Raw genomic sequence first — 15,039 nt, forward strand, 5'->3', positions numbered from 1 at the left:
AGAGAGAGAGAGAGAGAGAGAGAGAGAGAGAGAGAGAGAGAGAAAGAGAGACCGAAGCCAGAAGAAGACAGATGTAGGAGTGCAGAGAGGAGAGAGAAGAGAGTGACAGAGGGGGAGGGGGGGAGAGAGAGAGCCGCTCCCGTGGGTGTGACCTCGTGTAAATTCGTTTTCCATAAATCTCACTCCTACCACTCGCTCGTAGTCGCGCGCGGCGCGCTCTCACACACGACCTTTGTATAAACGCCGAGATTCGCCGAGCCGAACGAAACCGGTTTTGTCAAGCAACGACACCGAACGATTTTCAACGTAGCCCCGCGCAAACGTGAACCGTAGAAAGATCCTCGTGGCTTATCGAGCGCGATCGGGAGTAATCCGGGCTGAAGTCGAGGAGGAGCCGATCGTTCGGGATTATTCCGGCTCGTCCTCGGCGGATTAATCCATGCGAAGCGACGGTTCGTCCATGGGGCAATTAGCGATAGTGTGTCGAGTCAGGTGGGTCCGTGATGCGCCTGATCTCACGGCTTCTTGATCGACTCCCGAGTCGCCGTCGATCACTGTCCACTGTCGCCAGAGTCCAGGTCCCCGGCGGAAATGGAGTTTCCTCGCAGTGTCCAGGGAATTGTCGACACGTTGCACGTGCGAGTCGATAAATTCCAGTGAAGCCGGCACGATCCAGCCGGGATATCGAAAATTGCCGAAATGGACGACAGAATTGGACGTAGCGGTCACTCGCGAATAATTGGAGTCATCGCGGCCACTAATAGCGTTGAAACAACCGGCTCCCGTGTCCGTCGAGTCAGCGGCTCGTCAACTCGAGACGCGAGCTGCTTATCGCGCGGGTTCGCGCTCATCAGCAAGTAGGGTCCTCTCTCTCTCTTTCTCTCTCTCTCTCTCTCTCTCTCTCTCTCTGCGTCGCTCTTGGTTGCTTCGTCGCGTTGTCTGCCGAATGAGCGGTCGCTAAAATATGCTCGCCTCTAATCTCCGGCGATATGACGAAGCCGTGCCAATGTCGACGATACAACTCGATCGCGTAGCGCCGGATGGCCCATCAAGGACGCTAATATACCTCTCTTCTTTTCTTTCTTCCTTTTTGCTGTCTTGCCGGCTCTCCACTGTCGAGCGTGATTAAGCTCACGTAGGACTGGATTATTGATCAAGGACCCGATCCGTCTACTCCCGTGACCACTGTTATTCCTCCTGTCCGTGACTCTCTATCTTTACCGACTTGTCTTCCAGGTCTCGTAGGTGCTGGTGCGATAACGATCGCAGCACGTAGCGCCGGGATTCTCGATCAGACGACTGTATCCTCGTCGGCGCGGTACCGCTGATCGGTTCTTCTTCGTTTCTTCCTCCCGTAGCAACGTCTTCTTTCTCGCACTCCGCGGCCGCCGATTCGCTCGTCGGAACGAATCGCGCGGCTCGTCCTTATCACGTCCACCAGAAGGCCGCGACTGCCGCTGCGTCTCCGCGAGTGCTCGCGGACGCCCGTGTCTCGCCGGATCACCGCTGTTTCGACGCTTTACCGACAGCGAGTCAGCCAAGTCGGAGTCCGTGTGTGTGTACCAGGTTCGTTCATTCGTTCTCTCTCTCTCTCTCTCTACTTTCTCGCTCCCTCTCCCACTGTCCCCTCCTCTCTCTTCTCCCACCTCCTCTCTCTCTGCCTCAGTCGGCAAGGTAGACCTCGGTGGCGAGCGATCCTATTACCTCCTCTCCCTGTACCAACGAGTTGGCCGCTTCCACCCAGTAAGCCGTCTACGTAAGGTGTTCTCGCCAACGTCAGTGCCGCGGCTGATCACCCTCTGGGGTGATCTCTATCCCTCTCTTTCCTCGTACCTGACGCACGCACCCTACGAAATCGTGACAGCATCCCTTTCGGATGCTCCGTCTCTCGCCTGACTCTCTCACGGGGCCACGTAGACCTCGAGAAGAGAGGAGTGTGCCGACCGGTCGATCCTCGTTCGCCACAGGTACTCGGCCGAAAATTCGCCGGTGTGTTCGTTTGCGATCGCGAAGGCGGCGCACGCACTCTCACGCACGCAGGCACACGTAGATTGGCAGGCAGGTAGGCAGGCAGGCAGGCAGACAGGCAGACAGACACGCACGCACGTACGCACGTACGTACGTACGCACGCACGCACGCACGCAGCTTCTCCGGTATGGAAAAGTCCACTGGGCACTGCACTTTTTGCACCAGCGGCCCGCACCACGCGTACACCTGCACACGTCGCGGCAGCACACGCGTCACTCTTCACACATATGTATACGACACCTATTTATCCGTCGTCTTTTCCATCTCTGTCTCCTCTGTCTTTCTCTCTCTTTCTCTGTGTTTCTCCCCCTCTCTTTTTGCCCCTCTATTCTGTCTTCTTCCGACAACGTCGTCGTCGTCGTCGTCGTTGTCGTCGTCGTCGTCGTCGTCGTCGTCGTCGCCGTCGTCGTCGTCGTCGTCGTTGTTGTTGTTGTTGTTGTTGTTGTTGTTGTTGCTGTCGTTGTCGTCGTCGTCGTCGTCGTCGTCGTCGTAGTCACTCTCCGAATCTCGTTGCTGTTGGCTCGTTCTCTTCAACGCGATCGTCACCGCGCTGGCCGTGCACACAGCCAGTCTCTACATGTCGAGTATTGCCCGTGGGCCAATCTGCCTTCCTCTCTCTCTCTCCATCTATTTCTCTCTTTCTGCCTGCCAGTACTGCCCTCTCTCTTTCTCTCTCTCCCTCCCTCTCTCCCTCCCTCTCTTCCTCCCGCTTCTTCTCTAGCCCTCCTTGACTGCCGTTCTCTGTCTGGTTTACTCTCCTACTCCAAGCGACTATCTTCCACGGCTGTAGCGAGCGGACAGCAAGTTTTGGGCTTTCACCCAAATCGATCCACCGACGACGAGATCAGGCAGTCTCTCTTCGGTTCTACTTGCAGATATATGTAAGCGCGATTGCAGCTGCTCCAGCCTCTGGTCGAGGCGATGCTGTTTACGAGTACCACCGATCATAGAATATCGCCCATCTCTCCCTCTGGAGGACTCTCCGTTGCTCCGCTTCTCGGATCCAATTGGACGGACACATTCACTCGCCGCACGTCTTCGTCCCGGTGCTTCGTCACGACGCTCGTTGCGACTACACCAGTCCTAATCCCTGCCGGACTGGCCACCGTCTCGCCGTCTGCGACCCGTGGACGGTTTCTTCCTGGCCGTGGAACAGAATATCACACCGCCGGCGAAGCGCACAGCTGACCGGCCGGTCTTCCAAGCTCGGTCAATAGCCATAGCAGTCGCGAGCTGCCGAGGGTAGCTCATGCTCAGCGCAACCGCCTCGGCAATCTCCGACACTCCTCGGTTCTTCCCGTGGCCTTTACGCCGAGCAGACTCGTGCTAGGACGACGTCGGGGCCCCGAGCCGTTTCGGCCCGATCGAACTACCGGAATGGAAATTTCCTGCCGAACGTTTCTAGGCGACGAACGTGCGAATTGACCGAGCTACGAGAATCTTGCGAGAATACTCCCCATTTCAGAACCTGCGATAACGAGCTTTAAAGCTAATCGTTGCTTAGCGTGCTTTTCGCGTAACAAAGAAGCTGCTTAAACAAGTTCGGAATTAAATTATTGTGTTCTTTTTGAAGAAAAGAGTATGTTCAGACCCATTTTGCGGTATTCAAAATTTTAAGCTGTTTTTTATAGCTATTTACACGAGTAAATTAAAGACATACAAGTATCAAAATAATGCGCCTCATTATTTAAGGAGAAAATAAAATATGTATTCTGTCATAATAAATCGTTAGATTAGACTATTGGCAAATAACTATTATCCATTTCTGCTATCTCTACAACGAAATTAATCGATGATTAAGTTATTCGGAGAGCTTGCTAAAAATCATCCTAAATTAATAGGTATTATTAACACTTATAAATCTGTATTATTATTTTATTGATAAAGACTTTCATTGTTTCTATTTCTTACACCATTTCCTTACGTTTCCCGTAAGAGTCCTAACGATATCATTTATTTTGATAGAATGCGTATCTTTCTATTTTCTCTGAAATTATAAGGATTACTTTGTATATCTTCAATTTACTCATCAATAGCTACAATTTTATCAAAAAATAATTTAGGATTTCAAATGCCACAAAATGAAGAGAGCTAAAAGATTGACCATTCTCTTTACTAAAAATTGATAGCAAATATACTGAAAACCATAGATTTTCAGTAATTTTTCTCCTGAAAAAGTATATTTTGACGCGCAACATCAAATAACAAGAAAACTTTACTCGCTTAATCGTGGTGCAGAACCTGAGAATCCCTTCTGATTCATTCATCGAATCGGATTCGAAGAGATGTTGGGAGTCGCGTAAACGTGACATTCTTCTTTTTTTAAAGCGCAAATAATCCTTTATCATTCACGCTGCGTCGTAGCATCTTCATGCTACGACATTCTATATCCAATACAAGAATTAATTTTCAGGAAACAAAAAATATCGCTAGATAGAAACTTTAGCAAAACCTGCATTACACGAAACTGTGTTTTGTGCAAAAGTCCATTGCGAATTTGCTGACTCGTTTCGAGTGTCCTTGCGGCCAGCTCCTGTAAAGAACAATTGGACCCGAAAATACTGTTCTAGAAGAATTGGAACACTCTCGAAATCAAATTCGTCTTATCGGACAGACACAGACATTTTCAGGTTCTCTTCTCTTCAGGTTTTCATCTTCTCGCTAAAGAGTTCCGAGTCTTTTGCGGCACTTTGCCGGTGATAACCAGATTTGCGTGTTAAGGCTTTCGGACTTTTTTATCAGAAAAATAACGTAATTTTAATATTCTTCGGATAGAGTTTCATTGCGTATTGTACAATGTAATCTCTCTTCTCCGGATTCTTCAAGGCCGGTCAAACTTCAAATTGATTTTTCTTCAAGTTTTCTTATCAATTTTCCGACGATATAAACAGGTGGACCATATACAATCGAAATTTATTGTTTGGTTTCGAAGAGATTTCTCGTCTCTCTCTCTCTCTCTCTCTCTCTCTCTCTCTCTCTCTCTCTCTCTCTCTCTCTCTCTCTTTATGATTGATGATTTTTCATATGCTTCGATGATGTCAATGCGTTCCTTAGCGGCGATTGTGAGCCTTTTCTTCCTAGCTTTTCGCGTTTGTTATTTGTTTAACGAAACGGCGACGAGCGCTTCGCAACGGATATTGATCGAGCAACGAGAGCGAGCGTTGACATGAATTTTATAGTTAACGTCGCACGTATGACTGACGAAAGTTGATAATGTACAATCAAACACGTCATTAAACAAGTGAAAATAAATGAAACAAAGGCGGTAATATTCATGCAACAATAGGTATCCCACGAGAAAAAAGTTTCCCCAAGTTTAAACATGATTTCATATTACAAGCACAATCACATACATACATATTATTAATGCTTTTAGAATAGATATTATCCGCCTTTATTTGAGACACAAACATTTAATATTTTTTCGATCGGTTATCTGATTTAAAATATGATCACGGCGATTAACGAAAAATTATCATCGAATCGCAATCAGTCTGTCAACTGAGGATCGCTCTTATCTAAGACCAACTGTGATAAAGGACCGAACACTTATCGGGAGCAGCTGTCGCATGTTTAATTTATTCGACTAAAGATTGTCATTAAATAGACAATATAAAGATCGCGCAACAAAAAAATACTCAACTCTATAATATGTGTCAAATATCAACTCTCTCGTTCTGAGCGTTCGATCCTTATTTACGAGATTCATTCGTGTCAGACAAAATTCCGAGTCAAGCGTGAATATTTGCGACTATTCTGAAATTTACATAATATATCCAGACAAAAATTGAGATTGACAAACGAGGGACGATGCAACTGAGAAAAGATGTTAAAACAATCAAATCAACAGTCCTATCTTTCTCTGCCTTTCTTAATTAAATTATTTCTCCCTCAAAGATTTCCAATCAGTCAAAAAGGAAAGTTTCCGAAAAGTTAGATAGAAGGAGACGTTCGATTAACGAGGCAATCTATGCTCAAATTTCGAGGATGCTACGTAAGGAAGGGAAACGCGCAAGGAAGCCCCTTTGTGATGGAGTCTGCATGCTCGATAGAGCGTTAACATCGATAACTTTAGTAGACGATCGTTTGTACGAAACGCATGCATTCTTCTTCTTCTTTTCTTTTCATCATGACAGCCTCGATCGCGCGCGCCCTTCAGTCCACCATGCCCTTTACGAGCGAATCTGACTCTCGCTCTTATCGTAAAAGCGCGCTGCGTGGGCTGACGCAAACGGACGAGCGAGGACGAAGGGACAGGGAAAGGGACGTGAAAGTGAAAAGCGACTTTCCGAGCCAGCGGTGTGGCGAAGGGTCCCTGGCGACGAAGGATGATCGAGCCCTGCGGGCGCGCGTGCGCATCGCGAGAGGCACGTCCTGTTCAAGGTCACAGGGCCGCCCACGCCATACAGTCGTCCCTTCGCCCGGCGAAGACCCGGTGCCCTTTATCGAAATTCGGCGGATCGATCGTCGTGATTACGCGTGAGCGCCCGGCGCGTTCTCTCTACAGTCCCGAGAATAGCGCGATTGCTTAGCGTCGCTTGCACACAGAAAAAGAATTAGCAGAAAGGGGCTAAAATATAGCTGTGGCAGCTAAAATGTAATTTTTCAAATAGGAGCGGCTGATGTCGTTGTTCCGAAATTTTGGCTCTATATTAAACCTTGAATTCTTCAACGCAGTAAGAGCTAAACCTATCCAAAAGGTATACTCCAATTTCTTTCTAATTTGGCACAAATGTAGATGTACAAAAAATGTTTAGGTCATATTTTTCATTTTGGCCCACTTTGAATTTCACGTTTATAGCTTCTTAGCAGATTATAACTTTTTAATGTTCTCACTTCTATCATCAACAAGTACAACAAAAATGTATAAGAAATAAAATCGATTACAAGATATAATTAAATAATTTTAACAAAATCAGCATAGCTGAGACACGAACCATTCTAAATTTCTTTAGCCGAGATTCCATCGAAATATTTCAAATCTGTACTAAATTAGTCAAAAATAGTTTGAATCTCGGCCAAACCGAGAAATTATTCGTATAAATAATTTTTTTCAAATTTTTACATATTTTGTTTAAACATTTTATTATCTATAAAAATAATTTTACACATTTGACTTCATATTCACAATCAACAAACCAAAAAGCCTATATCTTGTATTCAATTTTATTTCTTATGCATTTTTGTTGCACTTATTGATGATAGGAGTGAGAACGTTAAAAAGTTATAAACTGCTAAGAAGCTATAAACGTGAAATTCAAAGTGGGCCAAAATAAAAAAAATATGACCTAAATATTTTTTATACTTCTACATTTGTGCCAAATTAGAAAGAAATCGGAGTGTAACTTGGGTAGGTTTACTTGTAAGTAAGTAAAGTAGATTTTATTCTAATGATATAATTTTTATTCCTGATATAATTTACTCTAATAATATCCGAAATTTTCACTTTCTTTAACGCTAAAATAGGTGTTGAAATAAATAGTGAGGCTGAAAGGAAATCAAAATTTCAATCCCGGTTAAATAGGAATTGAATGAAACTAGTAATACAATTATATTCCTATTTTGAGAATCTTATTATTTTTTCAACTCAAGTGTTTTTCAAGATGTTGCAGTAGAATTATTTTGCGTAAAGTTAGCTAACTGATTAAAATGTATTTGAAAAACTCATTTTTACACAAAAATGGGATTCAAACTCAGGACTTTAGATTGTGAATCGTCTACTTTTTTACACGCTACGCCAATTGACTTCTCCAGTTGATAGATCTGCTATATATTGTGTACATATTTTGTAACATGCAATTATATAAATTTCTATAATTTATAGAACAAAAAGTAAACAATATTTAATTATAAAAATTATATTTCTTAAATTTAATTTATATAATATGATATCACAAAAAAGTAAACAATATTTAATTAAAAATTATATTTTTCGGTAGTTTTCTTCTTAGTAGATAAGACCTACTAGTTTTATTTTTACTCAGATTAGTAGCAACACATTTTGCTTCCTACCTGTTTAACAATTAATGACATAATGCTCGTGCGCGAAAAGTGGCACGAGCTTTGTAAGGTTAATTCTTTAGAGTTGAATGATTCACGCGCGTAATCGATGTCCATGGGAATGTTTGCATTTTTATGAAACTCGCGTCAGAGTCCAAATGAATTTTAAGTTACGGCGAGCAATATCGCAATGTCGCTAGATACTTGCAATAGGCGTCGCGCTCTGAGGTCGTGTTCCATCATTTCATGCCACGTACGGCCCGAATCGGCAGCTGAAACAACACGCGACAAAAACCGAGGGTCTCCGGATGCCAGCGAGTGTTTACGCGCGAATTTAAACGGCACCGACTTGCGAGCGATCGCAGATTCCACTGGGCCATCGATCGTGCGTTGGCGTAATCGAGAATCGGCCGGCCGATCCGCCGAGCACGTACACAGTGCATTCATTTCCAACCGAAGACATTATTTTTCTTTTATGTTACTTGTTGTCGAATTTAAAAATACCCAAAGGTCCGAAAGGGTTAGATACTTCCGAGAGTGCTCGCGAGAGACAAACACCGAGGGAGAAAGCTTGTTTTCGACGACGACGACGACGACGACGAGATTGCACCGCAAGTTGCAAGCGCGCATGATGTGTGCGATACGAAAACCGAACGGAGCAAAAACTAAGCGTTTATGCGAGCGCGTTCGAGCGCATCAACGTTACGTTGTCGCAATTTAACGACCGCGGTAAGTCGCGTCGTATACGCGGAAGCCGTGTGTCTAGCCTGAATGCAGTTTTTGATATATCTTTAATTCTACGATCTATCTGCATAAAAACTTCACAATTCAAACGCGAGGCGATAAACGCGACTTCGCGCAGCGTTCGCTGGTGAAACTTAATCGTGCACTCGCACACGCTGGCTTGGCGTTAATTTATCTGTACCAAGAAATGTCTATCGTTGCGTTACAAAAATGTTCAGCTACCGTTATAATAACCCATATTTCGACGTCGTGTTAATCACTCCATCAAGGCGAGGAAGAAAAAGCAAACGACAAAAGCGATTTCTATTTATTATTGTATATTAAATTAAGTTTTTATACACTGCTGCAAAAATTCAATGTTTTCGAGCAATTATGTTAACTTTTGTCTAGTGATTGTAAAATAAAACTCTATTTGGGATCCCAATCAAGATGTAACGCTTTTTCTGCAGTTACTGTGCACGACGGTTGCGCAAAATCTGAACCCATTTACCGAATGAAAACAGAAATGAACAAAAAACTATTCGATTGATTAATGATCAAGTTTGTTGCTCATAAAATAGGCAGGTTTACCCAGTAGCATTCCATTTTTTATGAATGCTTTCTAACTGAAAAAATTTTAATGCTAATCGGTGTTATAGAACAGGAAATCTTTGGGGCGTAATATATTTTCACGTTTTTCTCCTTTTACACACCTTTGTGACACCTTTCACAACCATTAAATGACACACGTACTTTTATCCAATCTTGTAGTTGTACTATTTAATCAAGTTCTGAGTCTGAGCTATCATTATCATTAGAATGATATGTTCTCATCGTAATGAAATTCTATAGTATTAACATATACCCCATTTATTTTGTGTATTAATATACACCCCATTTTTGCTCATTTCTCATCTTGGTGGTCATCTCTATCATTTGGTTGCCTTATCTTCGCCAGTTTCCTTCTCCTATGCTTCACAATTGCTCGCGCTCTTTTTACACTATAAATAAATACGTTTTAAATTTATTCACGATAGATATCTTGAAAAAAGTTGGTCCACTAACCAAAAGTTAGTCCAGTAAACTGCTTCGAGCAATTATATACTACACACAGCAATACAATTATACAATGGAATATCGTGTGAAAGTAGGCAAACACATTTGACGTTTTTGCCATGGTTACGTCAAGTTTAGAACGAATTAAAGTAACTAATGGCCGAGCGAGCACGAGATCTCGCGTAACTCGAGCTGTTATCGCATTCAGCTGTTAAACGAACACGCTGAATACGTCCAGAATTTTTGAAACGCGCAGAAATTACTTCGTTCAGTCGCGGAAGGATTTACAACGCCGACGTGGTTCGAGAAGCACCGAGGCTCGCCGAGTAATCTTTTATCTTAATTACTCGCGAGTTGCGCCGCCCGTGCACTTTCTGCGAATCGATCGCCGGGCTCCTTAAGCGCGGATTAACGACAGCGCAGCTCGTGCGAGCAGTAGACGCCGCGCGATGGATTATCACGTCGCAATTTGCAAAATCACGCGCGAGAGGAATCGAGGAGGAGCGAGGAGTCGCGTAGACACGATTGTCGCGTTGCAATGGCGCGGGAATTACATAACTCGCCCGGATACTTCGGACATCGATAATTAGGCGCGTAATCGCCCTCGATGACGAAGCCGTCGTTTCATCGTGGCCGATCTGTTTCACCTTGAAAATTGTTCAAATCCTCCGAGCACGGCAATTTACTTTCCGCTGTTAACCTGGACATTCGAGCTTTATAGGTAGCGAAACAAAAAAAAGCCAGACAAAATTCAATCGACAGATTAATTCGACGCGCAAGCCGATTCGGCACAGAAAAACCCGAGCAGAAAAATTTCCGGAAAAAACTAGCCAAAAACTAGTCAATTGTTTCACTAGACAGTAACATTAAACAATTGGGTAAAAAAAGCGCAGATCAAACTGGTTAATTGTACAAGTAACTCAAATAATAGATGACGTTAAAAAATCCGAATCAAAATTAATCAGGAAAGCTAGCCAGGACAGACTGATAAACTGCTAATTATCACCAGTTCGCGACCTTCTGGTTCTTACTTCCTAAATAAAAATTCGCCAGATATTAACCAGAACAAACTAATTAGTAAATTATATCTAGTTTATGTCTATTTAAAACTGACTGATTTTGGCTAATACATTTGAGACATTCACTGCAATAAAGTTTGATAGTGTGAAATTAATGTTATAATTTCTAATTTTGAAAATTTTTGTTCATAAATCACTATCACAGTAAATGTTCAGGCACGAAAATGTAAAAAAAAATCGAATTTCTGTTGAGAATTGATAATTCTCAAATAATAAACTAAATAAAACAATCGAAAGTTCAGTGTTGTGTTAGCAATTAAGAAGAAAATAAGAATTAAAAATAAGAATATAAGGAATGACTTAGAAGTCGCTTAGAAATTGATAACACTTATCTATAAAAACTATTTTGCTGTCGTTATTATCGGGACAAATGATCGGATCAAACTAAGGATCTAGAGTCCAGGCAGCAATGCTGGACAAACATTGGACAGTGAGCAAAATATCTGGCTGTATTCCAGCTTATTTTCTACTCGGGAATTAATTGATCGTGGTCATCCGGCTCGAATGAGCTGCGTAATCGGCCACGGACGTAAAACGGCGTTCGTTCGCGAAAGCCTTTCCGAGGAGGGACGGCCAGCTATCCTCGCACCCTTACCCGGGGAATTCCGAATTTCCCATAGCAACGTGACGGTGCACTCCATTACCCATGACCTCCGCGCCCCGAGCGCGCCTCCGGCTGCCTCTGTATCTGCGAATCAATGCAGCTCCGTTGCGAGCATCCCGGCGTACCCCGAAATGCAGCCGTAGGCTAATCGTGGCGGAAATTGCAACGAAGAAAAGAGTGGCCACGTACGCCACGGCCTCGTGGCATACGCGAGTGTGAAGTCAAATTGAAGTTTTGTCAAGTCTACCTACGTTTTTAGACGCGAGGCCTCGAAAATTCGGCACATAATTCGACACAGTCGGTGCCAATTGTTATCTGTAATTATAAATTGTAATTCAATTGGAAAGAATATCACATTAAAGTGGCAGCCACGTTATGTTAGTGACACTTTGTATTTGTGACTCACCCAACGTATCGCGCCGGCGAGTCGACTAGATAGCATCGCTGTCCTGTGTACGTCTGTATATGCACAGCTATATCACATATATTAGACTACTAAAGTATCTACGAAAGGTTAAAAGCGCGACCAGACGAGACAGTGCGCTTCCTTAACACGTGTACGCGACGATCCAAGTTCACTCGCTTCCTCACGCATCACACGAATAATGGGGAGCATAAAGTTGATACGCGCCGGGTCAGCGGGTTAATGAGTCACGGCGTGGCTTTCGAAACGACGCGTGAAAATCCGAGATGCCGCGGATCTCGTCAGAGAAGTCCACTATCCCGGGACAGCGCGTTATTCATCGGAATTGCAAAAATATCCGGCTCCTAAGTACGCGTCACAGAGCTCTTGATCGATGAGAAGCAAGAAAGCAAAATTTCGGCAAAATACGTAGAAATAAAAAGATGTAACCATGAAATGACCGACAGTTTCCTTTAACTTTGGCAATCAATAAATAACCGAAAAATTAACACGACGCTCGGACTGCCACAACTTGCTTCAATCGAAATATAACATATTAAACCTGGTTTAAAGGAAATGTTGCGCTCCACGACTACCTTAAACTTCGATTAATGTCGATTTCCTGCGGTTAAACACCGAAGTTTGGACGTTTAATGAACATAAACAAAGTTTAATACTAGAACGCTACTGATTTCAGCATCAAAATTTGTTACCATCCAACTTTTTGGAGTTATATGTATATACTATCGCAATAATCGCGATTTTATTAGCAGATGGTTTAAAAAATAATCATTACAAAATCTATATATACAAAACAGAATGTTTATATGTTTCCTATAGACTCCTAAACCCTTTAGCCGATGTGCATCGAATTTTATATAGTTACTCTCTAAAACTTCTCATGCAGACTCTATCACGCGAAATCTTTTTCCCTGATTTCATCTTCTTGGCACTTTATGATAACCTAAGTAACGCTTAGTAGTTTAAACTAGTAACATATAAAAAAAAAATAAAAGTGAGTGAAGAACGAACTAGATGAGGTAGAAGAAGTATTCACCACTTGCATACGAATTATTGAACTTATATGATGTATGCACAATGATCTACGTTAACATTTTTTTAAATGTAAATTAAATAAATAAGATTAATATTTAGTAAGAAATTAGTAAGAAATTAGTAAGAGTATGTATCTGTCGCGCGAAAAGTTTATTACAAACTTCAGCATAATGTTTACAAGTCCTCAAGTTATCCCAACAATTTTTTCAGACAATCTATATTTCGTCCTGAGATGCGTCCTGAATTCCTTTGTAATATTTATCCAATAATTCTCTTTGTACTTTGCACTGCCAGTTTTTCTTTATTTTTAACCATTTTTTTCCATGTACTAATTCGTTTTATTTTCTCAGTATTTGAAGAATTGAGTAGTTTCTTTTTTATTAAGTCAATGAGCTTTGGATATTATATATTTTTAAGGTGCGATTTGACATTGTAACGCTATATTCCATGCGATATTTTGAAATACGTATGAAAGAACGCGCGTATTTATCGCCCGAAAATTATCGAATATTCGCGAAATCGCGATTGATATCGTCCGAAACAGAAGTATGTTCGCGATTAGGTATGACGGGAGCGAGATGCAAATGCGCAAAGAAGAATATTCGCCTCAAGGAAGCTGTAAAGCTACGCGCTTGTCGATAAATATCGAAGGCCAAAGTGAAGCCTGAGCCGATCTCAATCATCGGTATTTCAATAAAAATTCGCATCTCGGGGCTTGAAATGAGCGGGGGACTACAAAATTACACATTTGTTAAGAGGAGGACATCTCGATCGTCGTTAATAATAAGCTTATAATTGATAATTCGTTTGGATCGCGCGCGTAATTATCCTCCCCGGTGAGAATGCATGAACGCCGCGGAAAAGCGATTAAAGAGCCCCGTTCGTCCTCGGGAGTAGCTCCAGGACACCGTAAGGACACGTCGGCGCGATCATGTCGCTCGAAAGTGCTGCGGAACTGGATGAATTAATTTTAGTTTAATCGACCGGTCTGATACGCGGAGAGTACGACGATGCACATACGAATGTGCACGACAGCGAGTTATACAAGATGTCATCGGCCAAATGCGTCCGAGGACAAAGCGAACTTTCGACTGGTATTGCGCGAATAGCCGACGGAAGCCGCTTGTAGAAACGAAATGTACTGGCAGAACAGAGAGAAATGCCACGATATATACGTGATATATATTGTATGTCGAGAGCGAATGGCTAAAAAAATTAAATAAAATATAACAATAATCGGCTTGACGTTATGTGTCTTCGCGAACATTTATTATTATCATTAAGTAAAAGTATTATTATCATCAAGGAGAAAAAAAATTTCCTTTTGGAAAATATGATAATTGTTACAGTTTTTCGCCCACAATTACAACTAATGAAAATGCATACTAGACAATAACTAGGCAGATGTCTACGTAGACTGCATACATTTTTACTAGAAGAGTAACTCAACTCTCCAAATGTGTTATTTAAATTCAAATTCACTTAATTTTAAAAGAATTAATTTTCTTAGCAATTCGTGCAGCAATGCGAGAACACAGGTAATAAAGACAAACATTAACAAGTGATTACAAGTACGAATAGTTAAATCAATGCAGATTAAAATAATAAATAAACAAATAATGTAAAATAGTAAAATAACATATAGAATAAAATATATAATAAAATATGATAAACTCTCTCTGAAGGTCCTACGAGGAATATTAATTTCAATAAATCCGAGTTAATTGTGCGAATAAAGCATCCCGCTAAAAACGTTACGAAGAAACGGGGGAATTCTCCTATTTTCTAAAGATATCAAATTTACACATTTCATCATATAAATCCTAGAACGGCTAGCCACGAAAGAAAGAATTCTTCGTTACGTCGAAAAAATTTTTAAATGATAGCTATGAAAACTAAATAGTTACGTTTATACTATCTCGAAATAAGAGAGAGACGCTATCTCGTGACGTAATTAGCACGCTAGAAAAGAGATCATGCGTTTATCACAAACATCTCGTGTAAAACTGTAACGCTACAGTACGCACATTGGCGGTTTACGTGCGCATACCATCAGCCTCTCGTTTCTCGCCCCCCCCCCCCCCCCCCC

At 42.3% G+C, this 15,039-nt stretch overlaps 1 protein-coding gene across 1 annotated transcript in view; it reads right to left on the reverse strand.

Moving 5' to 3' along the window:
* Positions 1 to 15,039, reverse strand: part of LOC116848363 (phosphatidylinositol 3-kinase regulatory subunit alpha) — a 73,701-nt gene that overhangs the window by 39,764 nt on the left and 18,898 nt on the right. The gene's annotated exons all lie outside the window — the stretch shown is intronic.

Source organism: Odontomachus brunneus, unplaced genomic scaffold, assembly GCF_010583005.1.
Source record: "Odontomachus brunneus isolate Ranch 3 - 2012 unplaced genomic scaffold, Obru_v1 Obru_scaffold_093, whole genome shotgun sequence".
NCBI lineage: Eukaryota > Metazoa > Arthropoda > Insecta > Hymenoptera > Formicidae > Odontomachus > Odontomachus brunneus.